The sequence below is a fragment of the Semicossyphus pulcher genome, unplaced genomic scaffold (genome assembly GCF_022749685.1).
Source record: "Semicossyphus pulcher isolate SPU_LCO1_2020_fin unplaced genomic scaffold, fSemPul1.0.p SCAF_6, whole genome shotgun sequence".
NCBI classification, from domain to species: Eukaryota; Metazoa; Chordata; class Actinopteri; order Labriformes; family Labridae; genus Semicossyphus; species Semicossyphus pulcher.
Genome location: NW_027211737.1, coordinates 1721638 through 1736128, shown reverse-complemented (window position 1 = coordinate 1736128; position 14491 = coordinate 1721638). Strand labels below are relative to the sequence as shown.

The following is a 14491-nucleotide window of genomic DNA, read 5'->3' as shown; positions in this document are numbered from 1 at the left end:
AACTTTAATGTTGCTGATCTAGAAACAGTAGTGGGTGGGGGGAATTTCAGAAAGTGGAAAATGTTGGAGTCACAGAACTGTATCCACAGTCTGGCAGCTGTAAATTGGCTTGCTTATTTTTTATCAAACTGTTATCATTATGCTTATAAAGCATTGTATGTATTCTCTTAAGAACAGCGCTCTTGCCCAACTAAGTGTATGTTTTCATATTTGGGGGGAAACACTTGATTATGGCAAAAGGAATCAATTTGAATTTTTTGTCGAACACATTTTTGACATCTGTCTTACAGCACCAACCCTGCTAAGGAAGAAGAGGAAAAAAAATGAACAAGAAAGAAGAGGTAAATTTTCATCCATTTATAATATTGTTCTAGGAGGATTACATGTGTAAACACTAACCAATGATCCACATATATTATTCAGGTTTATAAAGGTTCAGGAAAGCAGCGAATAAGCAAAATTACTTGCACCTTGATTTGGACAGAGTTTGATCATTTTAAATTATTTTTTAGGGCATTTTTTACTTTAACTATAGTTGGTGGTAGATATAATTGTTAACATAAATGAGACTACAAATGGATGCACAACTGTTATGAAAACACACACATCCATCCAAGTAAAAATTCTCTGTGCTGGACAGAAGTATATTTTGAAAAACAGTCTACTCACTAGATAATGCTCACATGAACATTTATTACCTCTGTTTGATTTTTTGGGAACAAGCTGGGGCTAGAGCTATCAATTATTTTAGTAACCGAGTAATAATTCCATTGATTGATCAAGTAATGGGACAAGTCTCTGAAAATGAACAGCTAATTGTCCATTGGTTGCGGTAACTACTGTCAGCAGATATTACCCTTACATTTTTGTTTATCCAGAAAAAGGCCACATTAATGATCAAAAAAGCTGCTAAACTGTAATGCACACACTGCAAATCTAGTACAAACAATATCTACCATGTGCCAACAACAATGTTTTGTAAACTTTGGCTCTTCCATTCTGAACTTAGGGTTACTGTTCGTTCAAAAGACTGTCTAATGTACATTTGTTTTTCATGTTGAAGAGGCAGCCTCCACTTGCTGAGCCTGCTCACTACAATCAATAATCAATTAGTTGTTCATATTAGGAGACCTGTCGTATTTTCTCTTTTGTATATTTACTATTTCTATTTAATAACACGTAAGTATTTTCTTATCTGATTACTCGATTAATCATTGGAATAATGGGTAGAATAATCGATTACTAAAAAAATCAGTAGCTGAAGCCCTACTTTTAAGTACCATGTAATATGATTTAATTTCAGGTGTTATGGTTTTATTTATTGTTTGTCATGTAAGTATTATAAGCTTACTTTCAATCTCACCACTCTATGGTCTCATTAATTGTCCTGCCCACAGCACTGTCTGGTTACACCTGACAAGTAGGGTTGGATAGGTTTCAGTTTTACCAGTATGGTCTGGTGTAGGACCATAAACTATTTTAATTTAAAACAACCAGACTAAACCAGCATTTGTCAGGTGTAGATGGAAAGGTTGAGTAGCGTGCGGCTAGTTAGCAGAAGCCCCAGGATAGTGGATAAACTCGGCACCACAGGATGTTGCCTCTGTTGTGTGGTAGTGTTAATAGAGCTTAAAGTCCTGTGAGGAGTTTTCTGATAGTTATGAAACGGACTGAAATTAATTCTGATGACTCTGTATGAGCTACAAAAGCAAACCAGACCATCAGCAACAAAATTGATAATTTCTGTATAGTTATTTTTAATACCTGAAACTGCTAGCGAGGAGGTAGGTGTCAGACGAAGCGATCAGAATCAGGTTTATTGCCAAGTACGTTGACACAGGAATTTGTTTTGGTGGTTTTGGTGCCGAACAATTAACACAGAACTAGAATAAAAATAAGTAACTGATGAACTGCACGCTGCCTTTGTTTACATTTTCCAGGGCAAAAATTTTAAGTGAGTGATACATGTGACTGTTAAAGAAAGCAGAATCAGATTAGTTGTTAAAAACCACCACTTAAGCATGTACAGGACAAAATCAGCAAAGGGATGAGGTAGCTTTGTCCACAGGGGTTTGCCAAAATCAACACAAACTGAAAGTCGTCACAGGAGTTTTAAAGTTGTGCACAGAATGCTGCTTAACTATTCCAGCCAATGTTTACAAGAAGTGATGCATGTTATACTTTCTAACATTGTTTCACACTCGTACTTCAGTATGAAGCCTTGTTTTGATCTGTTCAGTTTTTTGTGTTAAAGCTACTGAATTAGGCTGTTAGTACAAACACTTCCTGTGTATGTACTCTAAAAATAGAAATGTAATTAAATAATATGAAGCTTGTAATTATATTGTCACAGGCTGCGTCCAAATAAATTATTGTATGGGAAACCCTGGAAATTTCAACTAATGTAATCCCAGATGATTGTAAGGCAAGGTCATAAATATTGTGTGTCTTAGGAAATGCATGCTGAGAGTTAGTCCTAATCAGTTTTGTATACCATGTCTGCAGCATGCTACTGATGAACCAGTCGATGGACAAGAGGAGTTGGCAGAGGAGGTGATCAAGATTTACTTGCTGTGGAACCAAAATGGGTCAGTCAGTGAACCTAGTGATGTTGGGATTGTGATTGAGGGCATCCCTGTCCTCAGGAGTCTTGGAACTCTTGCCAGAGCCTGCTCCTATTTGTTGGGACTAACATATGCCCTAGACATGAAGTACCCCAAGAGTCTAAAATACAGTTTTGAGGTATTCCAAAAATTAATACCGGAGCTTGGTCCTGGAAACCTTTCTAACAAGGTTCAGAGACTGAAAAATTACCTGTGTACGTAGTTGCTGACTCCTATTTGTCAGGATGCAGAAGTTTTGTTGTGTAGTGAAGTTGTGTAACCTTAATGTGATGAACATTTATCTAATAGAGATTTGAGGTAAGAGGAAAGTATCTTGTTTGTTCTGTAATGTTGGCTGATGACAAATAAATATTTTCATACATTTTCTTGCATAGGTTAAACTACAGCAAAAGCCTTGGGGCTGATATGTTGATAAGTTCCTGATATATGTAAAGTGAGATTCAGAGGTATGTGAAAATTGTTAGAGTAGCTGGAAGGCTACAGAGCATAACCACTGATACAATAGACTATAGACTAATTATTTCATTTTATTTTTGCTTATATTGGAGGGCAACAATCATGGGTCTTGGTGTAAGCCCAAACTGAACTGTATTACCATTGTTGAGATATAACCAGGTGGCATGGGTTATGGTCATGCTTTAAATAAATATTTAATGAAAATGTTCATGTGTGTACAGTGGGTTTGTTTATGTTTTGTTTTCATTTGCTATATTGACCTCAAGTGAAGTATTGGGTATAAACAGTTAAAAAAAAAAAAGTAATGGTAACATTTAATTTTGATTAATCATAAGTCTAGTATGTGTTAAATGAAGTGAAAAACATAGAGTAAATGTAGCACATTTATTTTGTTTCATAATAGCGTCTTTTTCAGTTACATCCATTTAATATTTCAATTACTTCTATTTGCTTTTACTGGTTTTGTCTTAAGATTACTGTTATATTTACATAGGATTTCAACCATATCTACTCAATTTTATGTGACATTTAAAAAAAATTTAGTTATTCAGATCTACTTATTTTTTTTACATATATTTACTCAATTCATAAAGGTAAATGTATATGATTTCACAGCTTTTAAATTAACTTAATATTTTTCAGTGTAAAAATGTTTCACCAAAATAATTAAGTAGCAATTAGTTTAACTTATGGTTACCCTGCCTTCTCTCCCTGATCATAATGTTAGTTTCAGTCTTATAAGGCTGGCTAATGCTTTATTGGTGGACAGCTTATTATATTTTGTTGTTTTCTTCTGTTATTACTTATATTTATTTCCAGTTCAAGCTCTTTTATTTCTCTTTCAATTTCTATCATCTGCATGTATTGTTTATTTAATTTGTTTTTGGTGTACCCCACCATCTGGCCTCTAATGAAGCTTTAAAGGCCTCCCACCTTATTGAGGTAAAGGTTGTATTTAGCTGAAAGTAGTTTTCAATATTGGATCCAATATATTCCAGAAAATGAGGGTTTTGCAGATACCATACAGTCTGCCCTCTGACAGCAGCTGTAGCGGAATAAGTAAGTAACGTTAAGGTATGATCTGAAATTGAAATACTTTTCTACATACACCCACTTATATTTCGAATAATTCATCTGGAAATTAGGAAATAGTCGATACAGGAGTAAGTATTATGGGTTGCAGAGTGACATGAAAACTCTCTTGTTGTGGGGTTTCCTGATCTCCAAGTGTCACATAAATTTAATTCAAGCATAAAGTGGTGAATCATTTTCCTACTTCTTGGGTGGGATGCATCTGTGCCTGCGGAACGATCAAGTACTGGGTCAAGGGTATAATTAAAATCTCCCCCCATTATAATGTCTCCATACAGTGAAGCAGTCCAGGTCATCATTATTAGGACCGTATACATTCACCAAAATTAAGTCTTGGTTTAAGTAAGGAACCTTAAATAATGATAAATCTGCGCGCGTGTGTCTGACTGCTATAAGGAGCTGCAGGTGTGCTGAGGGCGGAGTAGACAGACGCACACGCCTGGCAGCAGCGCGAAGATGGCTTATTAAAACAAAACCCTGTATCTTCCTGCAGGGTGGTACGAAGGTGCAGACGTGCAAGCTTGTTGTTTAGAGCGTAACCGCTGTGAAACTAGCAGACAATAAAGCTTAAAGCTATCTGAGAGCCAGACTGTGCACACGGGATCTCGTCTGCGCAGTTTAGATGTGCAGAGGGTAGAAACAGCGGTGCTCTGAAAGCAAGCTTTCTCTGGCTGATTACTGAGATTTTAACATGAGTTTGTTTTTCACAATGTTTCGTTCTTTATGGGAAAGATGATGCTTCCTAATGCTTCCCTTCCTGTGTCTACTGCTCTGCTCAGCTGTGATGCGCACTCCGGCAGCGATAGGGACGTCCTCATTTCCCATCATGCTTGCCGCCTAGTGCTGACTGAGTAGTTTAAGTTGTTAAGCTTGCTATATATGTTCCAAAATGCAAAAAAATATTTTGTTAGTGTTTTTAATGTGTCTGTTTAGAACATATGTTCTGCATATGTTGGTAATCGTCATTTTTGTGCTGGTTTATAGTTTAACCATGAGTGAGGTGGCTGTTTCATTTCTTGACTTCAGCTGTATTTCGCTGAAAAGACTGAGAGCCCGGCTCTCATGCTGTCTTATTTAAAATTGCACTCTCTGCTTGTTAGGAGGTGAAATGACGTATAACCCACAGCACTGCAAATATGTAATTAATAAATATCGGAGCATATCGGAGGACAAATAGTCTGATACCGATATATCTGCAAAGTGTGAATATCGGCCGGGCTCTAATATTCATTGCCAAACAGCAAAAAGAATGACCAAAACACAAACCTTACCACCTGTGAATAAATGACACACTTATCCTTATTACCACCTGATCCTTTAAAAGGAGCAGAGAAAGCATCTGCTGTACAAACCCCCCCACAAAATGAGTAATCCACTCGACGACCTGGATTACTGTAATATTGATTAGGTCACTGTGTCATTTCTAGCAGTATCAAAACAGAGTCTAAGTGAAGGTGCTCGTTTGATGTTGTAAATAAACATAAAATGACTCGAAGATAGATAACAGTTCAAGGCTGAATATTCAAATGTCTGTCCTTCACAAATCCAATTTCAGTGGGTTACTTTAGCAACGTGAAACGCTGCATCAGAGTATTTCAGTCTGTTCATTGACGTTACCCATCTTGTTGCCGGCGAAGGGGTGGTGAAAAGGTGGCGGATTCCCTGATGTATGATCCTCATCTTGGCCGGAAAGATAAAAGTCGACATTTAATTCTCTAGCTGTCTCTTGATCTCGTCATGAAGTTTCCAAAGTTTCTGTACCTCCACTGACAGGTCTTCTCAGGCAGGCCAATTATCCTCAGATTTGATCTTCAGTGCCTGTTTTCGAGATAGTCTATTTTCAGGGTGAGCTCTTGTACTTTACTTTGGTTACTTTGGTCAGTAGTCCATGGAGCCACTGGGACACGGCGTCTTTGACTCAGGCTCATGTTGAAGACTCGGTGAAGCACTCCACAAAGCTGGGGGGCACAGGCTTTGAGCACCCTGGGGCTAACACCATCAGGGCCTGCAGCCTTTTCTGTGTGGAGTCTCATCAGCTGTCTTCCAACATCAGCTGAGAAGCACAATAAAGAGGTGACAGGAGGGTGTGGGGTGGAGTCATGAGCAATGACAGGGCTGTTAGACTGGGAGCCAGAGGAGGGGGGTCGAGTAGGACCATCACCTGAGGAGGATTAGGGGCGGTAAGGGGCGGGCAGTAGTAGCTGGAGTAGCTGGTGGCTGCAAGGCAGACAGCAGAAGTGTCAGGGTGGTGATGAAAAGGGGCTTTGTCAAATCTGTTGAAAAACAGATGAAGTTCATTGGCCCTATCCTAGCTGCCTTCAACTCTTCTGCTGCCAGTCGGCCTGAAACCAGTGATGGAAGATAATGTGATGGAGAATCACATTATATGTGCTGGTGTGCAGGAAACTAATATTTTCACCCTGATGAAAGTGATAAGGTGTAAGATTGCTCCTTTCCCAGTTAGTCACAAGTTCTAATCAGCCTTTGAGTTTCCTGACCTCCCCCGCCCACTTGTTCACCTGTCTCCACTTCAGTCTCAATCCACATATAACTTTTCTATTGTTTAGTGGCCAGTTCATTGCTTAGTCTTTTTCTATGGCCCATGCCTTTTGCTGTACTGTCTGCTTTTGGGTCCTTTGCTCCTACCTGCTCTCCCAACCCTGAGAGAGCGAACTGGCCAGTCACTGACCCAGTAGACTCTTTTTTTGGAGAACTGTATGATTGGATTTTAACTCCTCTATGCATTTAAGATTATTGGAGAACCACACCCAATAATGTGATTAGAAATGCTACTGTTTAGGAAAGAAGAGAGTGTCCTCTAAGCCCTGGCTGAGGTAGTTGTTGCCTGCATGGACCATAGCCTCCCTAGCACCTCTAAACCCAGTGTACTAGCTTTCAGCCTGCACCTCAGCCTTAACCCCAGTCTGCTAGCATCCAGCCAGCTTCCCAGTATGCAAGAACCTGCTTTTACTTGAGCCAGTTCTACAGTCTGTTAGACTCTGATTTGTAAGCCTGCAGCCTACCTGTTCTGAGCCAACAAGCAACTACTGGATTGTCCTGATGCTGCATTCCCTGAATCCTTAGAGGAATGTCCAGCTGTCCATGAACTGTTTGTAGAACCACTTTGACATCCATCAGTCTCCTTGGAAGAGTACATTTTGGGCCATTTTCACTGGTATGGTGGAAATCCCAGCCGCCAAGCGGCACAGAGACTCTGCTACGCACCCCAGAGAACTGTCACCAGCCCTGTCTGGTAGCCAGTTTGTGGCCTTACCAACACCTGTTCATGATTTCCAGACAGCATCCTGGCCAACACCTGCCTGTGACTCGACGGACACCTGTTCCTGGTTCCAAGACAGCTTCCTGGTTGACACCTGAAACCCCATTGGCGATTAGCCTTGAAACTAGTGGTGTAATAGATCATAATTGATATGTGAGCCGTATGGTTCACTCCCTCAGTTTGGTATGCAGGTGATCCATGTATTATTTGCATAGTTTAACCATCAAGGTGTAAATTGCACTTATACCTGCCCCATTACTTTGTAACGTAATCATTCCCCCAATTCCGATGCAGAGCGGAAGATACAGACAACGCAGATGGGCATTCTATTTTACTCTGAAGCGTTATGATTGGCTTATTATGGAAAACAAAAATAAGGCTCGTGTTCACAGTGTGCAGGGGCATGCTAATTAACTAGCTCATGTGTCACAGGTGAGCTATGGCTACCAGAGGAGCAGAAGAATTGGAGAACCCCCCGCTTCATTAATGTCACCTGTGTGGAAGCACATTTGCTTCCCTGTAAAATATAATAATAGTGGAAGATTCATTAGATAATTAATTCATTAGTGTTCAAACACTGAATTTGATGTTAATTAGGTACCATTGTGGGCGCCGGTTTAGCTCAAGGGTTAAATTGGTGACCATTTACAGAGGCTACAGTCCTCGATGTGGCGGCCCCGGGTTCAACTCACGGCCTCGGCCCTTTGCCGCATGTCATCCCCACTCTCTTTTCTACCATTTACACCACTATCCACTGTCCTCCCTCTAAAATATAGGCATAAAAAGTAAAAAATAAAAATCTTCAAAATTGGGTAACATTGTCCTGTCACCAAGGAGACAAAGCCGTGGATGTATGGGCAGGGTAGTACCAAGCCAAATTCCGAAATATCTCCAAAACCTAACACCATAGTGGATGCACCATGGTGCACTCCCAGATCACATGTGCCCAGTTCGTTCTTACACTTCCAGCATTGATTGTCATCAATAATCCCCATCTTTGGAAGTCTAGTTGGGGTCCAGTGATATCTGTGTACTATTTTATATCGAGTGAGCTTATCTGATGTTTTTCCACATGTGATATAATAATAATAATAAAAAATGATATACGGTAATACCTAACTACTCATTATCATCAATATTAATTGCAAGGTCCTTTTGCTGCATCATATACGTGGGGCGTCTGTGGCTCAGTGATAAGTCGGTCGTCTTTCAATCAGAAGGTCGGAGGTTCGATCACCAGGCTACATGTCGAAGTGTCCTTGGACAAGACACTGAACCCCACATTGCTCCCGGTGGCATAGCCATAGTGACATATCGTGTCAATCATGTAGTCCATATCAATTTAAGACTGTTACAGCGAACACTGACGCTTTATGAGTTTCTTGAGGTAACTTGAAATAATCAGTTTAAAGGCCCTTGCATATGTCAATGATTTCTGTGAGAAGCACATTACATGTAGATTTCCACACTCTAACTGTACTCTTTCCTTCACTGTATTAAGTTTTAATTCACAATCTACTTTAATCTGATCACTTTGCTTTCCTTCAGTCCCCCAACACACCTGCACCTCTGCTCTCTGCACAGCTGCTTGTCCCGCCCCCCTCTATCTGTCTGTCTCTCTGTCTGCTTTGTTGACTACCCTCATCCGCCGTCTGTTTAATTAAGTTACAAAAGTTAAATATTTTCTCTCGCAATTCAAAACAGCACGTGAGCTGCTTGTGCACGAGGGATGTTATTTATGACGTAGCGATCAAAACTAGCAATCGATTGTTGCCAAATGACATCTGCACCTTTTTATAAGCTTTATAAACAGCGACAATCAATGCATTTACACTCGGGACGTACGGAGATACACAATATGATTGTTTAGATTAGATTGCGTAACAGAACTGCATATGATTGTGTGTGGACAGAGCGTCCGATGTTGGACCCTCTTTTACCCGTTTGAACACTGTGTGAGGAGTAAACTGGTCCCGCTGTTATTTATTTGGTTGCCACGACTTCACATGTGATTGATGTCCTGTGACTCCTGTCACTGTTTCAGGGCCCCCACAGCAAAATGTATGTAGCGGAAACACCATATTTCTATTTGAACAAGTCTGATGAAGCAATTGAAATAGTTGTTTTTTTGGGGGGGGGTCGAGGGGGGGCCTGGACAATTTTTTTTCTCCAAGGGGGGGCTTGACAGAAAAAGTTTGAGAACCACTCAGTTACAACATCAGTTCAACATCTAAAACATCTACAGCATCAGTTCAACATCTACAGCATCAGTTCAACATCTACAACATCTACAGCATCAGTTCAACATCTACAACATCTACAGCATCAGTTCAACATCTACAACATCAGTTCAACATCTACAACATCTACAGCATCAGTTCAACATCTACAACATCTACAGCATCAGTTCAACATCTACAACATCCACAGCATCAGTTCAACATCTACAGCATCATTTGCACAGCACAGATCCTCTCATACTCTTCACAGTGTGAATGTGAGTGAGCTGAAATACCGGCAGGACGAGTTGTTGCTCGGAGACAAAACATCACATAGGATGAGCTCACTGTGGGACAGAAAGCAGCAACATGTCACAACACAGAGACGGCAGAAACATCCTGCAGGATGACGCTCACATCAACCTACTGAACAGTCTGAACAGACAGGACAGGTAAAATTAAATGCAATTGTTGTTAATATTTGACTACTATAATTAAATATTTTTTAAATGAGCGTTTATGTAGGATGTAATGGGTTACATGTCTTTGGACTCCTGCATTTCGCCCATGTCCCTTACGGGACTATATAAATAACAAGTTAAAAAATAACAAAAACAAATGATAAGGAGGAAATCTCCATAAGCTTACACTGGCATGAAAGAGTAGCCAGAACACTTGTTATGAATAACTTGTGCACGTTTGAGTCTTGAGAATATATCACTTTTATGTTCTCTGTATTATCTTAAATCTACTCCTCTTGTACTCCTCTTGAGGTGTCAGAGTCTAACATGTATGCTTTAAGTTTTACTGCCATGTTGGCCTCTGATGCTCTTAGTTGAGTGTCTTGAGAATTACTGCAGTTGAGTCCTTAAAGATCCTATTCTTGATTTATATTCTGTTTTCCCTCATTTACACTGACTTTATGTCAGCCTTTAACATTATAGCCAGCAAGCTTTATGTACTATAGCCTTTGCTCTCTTGGTCTTTTTCTTTAGATTTATTATACGTGTGCGTTTAAGTTTGAACATTGTAAACTCACTGTGTAGCTTATAGCTCACAACTTATAATATGAGTTTATTAATTAATGGATTAGTATCTGATTTCTTAACTAGAGAAAATAGAATGATGTTTGATTACATATTATTTTGGAGTATTACTCGATTATGTTGACTTTTTATTAACACAATTTATTGGTGAATTGTGAATTGCAAGGAATTATTTTAACCTTGACTTTTAATCAATGATTTGTGCTACTATTCTCCTTCTAGTAGTTACTTTAGTCTTTTCATCAATCTGCATGGTTGATTTTTCTGTCAATGTACTTTTATATACTCATGTAACCATGTCATATATCCATTTATTGGACTTGTTGAACATTTATCATTGATGCTTACATTTATTGAGTTGTTAGAGAACTTCTCTTTGAGTACTTAATTTGTGGGTCGGAGAGTTGTTGAAACTGGTCTTGTCTGTGAAAAGATTTATGATTGGCTCCCCGGCCGCAGCTGGCCCACGTGTGGTACGGCTCTGGTTGGCCAATAGTTATAGGTGGGCTGGAAAAGTGTCCCTCACCTCACGTGGACGGGCCTCGTGAACTTGCAGGTGCAGGAGCTGGGAAATTCCAGCTTTTGCGCAGAGGCCTATATAAAGGCAAATGTCCGGAGATCGGGGCTCACTCTCCGCTCCGCTCTCCTCAGGACATGCCTACCCGTCTCTCAGAGATTCTCCATTCGCAGGAAGAGGTAAAGCAGATAGCCTGAAAAACTTTAAATCTGACTCTTGTCCGTTTGTGACTTGAACTTCTGGCGTAATTTAGATTTGAAGCAAGACTTTGACAACTGTTGGGCCTGCCATAATGGGGATGCTCGTAAGCTCCTGGCGATAATACGCCTTTCGAGGGTTTGCATGGTATCTCTTGGTAGACAAACCTAAACAGGACTCGAGGTTTTGTGAATAATCAATGCCCGCCAGAGACCCCCAAATTTAGCTGATAGATAGAGAGAATGTAATTTAAGGTTTCTTAAATTGCATCCAAATTGTCCAACTCCTAAATTATCAGCCTTATTTAAAGGCATCTGAAAACAGAACCAGACCAGTTCTGACAAATTTGAGTTTTTAACTATTTTTCTTTTCTTTTTTATTATTTGTGTCATTTATAACTGAATGAACAAATAAAGGCATAAAAAACTTTAATAAATCTTTTGGAGGGAGTTTTTGTTCCGGAGTGAGTGGTATTAAATCAAAAGTGAGAAAGGTTTTCTTCAAAGTTCCGTTACGCCCCCGAGGTAAGCTCATGAGATTCACACTACGGCGACATTACTGATTTATAGCCACACAGACACACACACACAGGGCAGAGAGCACCTTTAGAAAGCCCCTTCCTGAGCAATGTTAGGCATCTATGTTTATTGAGGCCTTCATAGCTGTTAGGAATTAAATCATACAGGGGTCCCACTAACAGGGCTCTCATACGGAGGAAGATAAAATCTTATGGGTGTTTAGGCCAGTGAATAAAGTCAGATAAGGGGGCTTTTTTCCTTCAGCCCCCTCCCCTTCCCGTGTCTCTCCCTTTGGTATTTTAGCCTTAAGTCAGGGACGAGGCCTTAGGGTGGGAGAAAGACGTGTAGGGGTTTCACAGTAGGGACCGGACCAAGGGACAGAGAGACTAGCCATATTTTTCCCTGAGGGCTAAGGGCCCGCTAGCATAGTCCCAGTAGTGATCCGTGAGCACTACGGCGACAGATTAATGAACGTGTCGTCGCCGACGGGACAGCCTCAGTTTTTGTGACGTTTCTGAGGGCGTCCCGTTTTTAGAAGGAGAAGAAAAAATAGGAACAATTTTTTCTTAAAACCCCCCTTCCCCTTCCCTATTTAGATATTAGAGCATGCTTCATTACATTTGCAAGGTTGATTTAAAAAACACTTTCTCTCACTTCCTCCCAACAAGAAACCTCCAGAGCTGAAACATGACACCAATGCTGATGAACCAAAAGCTGCAGTTCCTCTCTTGACCACTTGACTGACTAACAGACCATCCAACAAGTCTGACCCACTGTTTTTACATTCAGTGAAGTGAGCGAGCAGCGACTTCTCTGTGTCAAGCTCTTATAAATAAACGGATAAATAAACTCTAGTCAGTCACTACCTCAGAGGCTCACTCTGTGGGAAACATGATGGTTAACTAGCTCATTATCAGCTAATGAATTAGCCAGGGGCACAGACTGTTTAGCTTTGGTAACTCAGTGTTTGCTAACCCCTCGCACCACGACATGACATCATGTTGACATCACATCCATTATTCACACAGTCTCTGGTTCCCGTGTGCCTTCATGCACACTGCTTTGTCAGGTTTTGAAATGACTCTTTAGCTTTGTGTGTGGACGTGCAGAACGGAGCGTCATCGTCTCATTTCATTCACGTTTTCATTCTCACCATTTAAAGCTGTTTCACATTTGAACACACAAGTGATTAACACATAATTACAACTGTAAGACATAAAATTATTCCAATGTTATAAAGAGAGTATGTTTTCAGTGTTATAGTATTATATTACTGCTCACACTGACCAGCTGCTGTACTGTGAGGATTCATTATAAAGCTGTTTATCTGACAAACACCACAGAGTCATTTTATCACTTTAGTCCTGAGCTGCTTCTTCTGACTTCATAAAATCACAATCTGACTGTAAGTGAAAAGGAGAGACAACAGCTCAGCAGCTCTCGTCATACAGCGTCATATGAAAACTACAGAAATAAACCTCCACACCTCCTCTGCTCCTCGTTGCTCCCTCTGCTCCTCCTGCTTTGCCTGTTCCTCCTCCAACTTCTCCACCTGATACATCCAGAAGTTTTCCATGTTTCTCAGTAAAAACAGACTCAGCTGAAGCTCCAAAGGTGCCGCAGGTACAGTGATGTTCAACAGGTGCTGCAGCTACAGTGGTGTCCAGAGAGGCAGCTGCTGGTTTAATACGACACCTGAGACAGCTCAGGTGACACTCAGGTATCAGAATTCATCATGACATCAACAGGCTGGACAGTCTGTGTTCACAGTCTGACTCCATGTTATCTTCATTTATGTGTATGATGTGATGAATTCACTCTGCGTGTTGTGAGCACATGAATGAAAACATGTTAATGAACCCTCTGAACAGGCTGCAGGTGTGATCGGATGGAAACAGAGAGACAGCTCCTGTCGCTCTGTTATGTGATCCTCACTGAATTATTGAACCTGTCTCACCATCTACCTGTGTGACTCACCCCGATCAATAAATCATTGGGGGGGCAACACATATCACATGATATTTATAATAGAACAGACAGGAAGCAGCTCCCTGTGTATCAACACACTCGTTATTATGACCTGATCACTTTATACTGTTTATATCTCTGATTGATGATGTCATCGTTCATCACTGACAGTCATCGACCACAGACCCTCCATCATCCATCATCCATCATCCATCATCCAGACATCAGGGTCTAAAAGACGCCTCCTCCTCTCTCTCTCTCTCTTTAGACGTGTGTTCTCTCTCTCTCTCTCTTTAGACGTGTTCACTCTCTCTCTCTCTCTTTAGATGTGTTGTCTCTCTCTCTCTTTAGACGTGTTCACTCTCTCTCTCTCTCTTTAGATGTGTTGTCTCTCTCTCTCTTTAGACGTGTGTTCTCTCTTTCTCTCTCTCTTTAGACGTGTTCTCTCTCTCTCTCTCTTTAGATGTGTTGTCTCTATCTCTCTCTCTCTCTTTAGATGTGTTGTCTCTATCTCTTTAGACGTGTGTTCTCTCTTTCTCTCTCTCTTTAGACGTGTTCTCTCTCTCTCTCTCT

The 14491-nt window shown here is 40.5% G+C and overlaps 1 protein-coding gene across 1 annotated transcript in view; it reads right to left on the bottom strand.

Moving 5' to 3' along the window:
• The window catches only part of apba1a (amyloid beta (A4) precursor protein-binding, family A, member 1a), a 68232-nt gene that overhangs the window by 36281 nt on the left and 17460 nt on the right, over positions 1 to 14491 (bottom strand). The window lies entirely within an intron of this gene.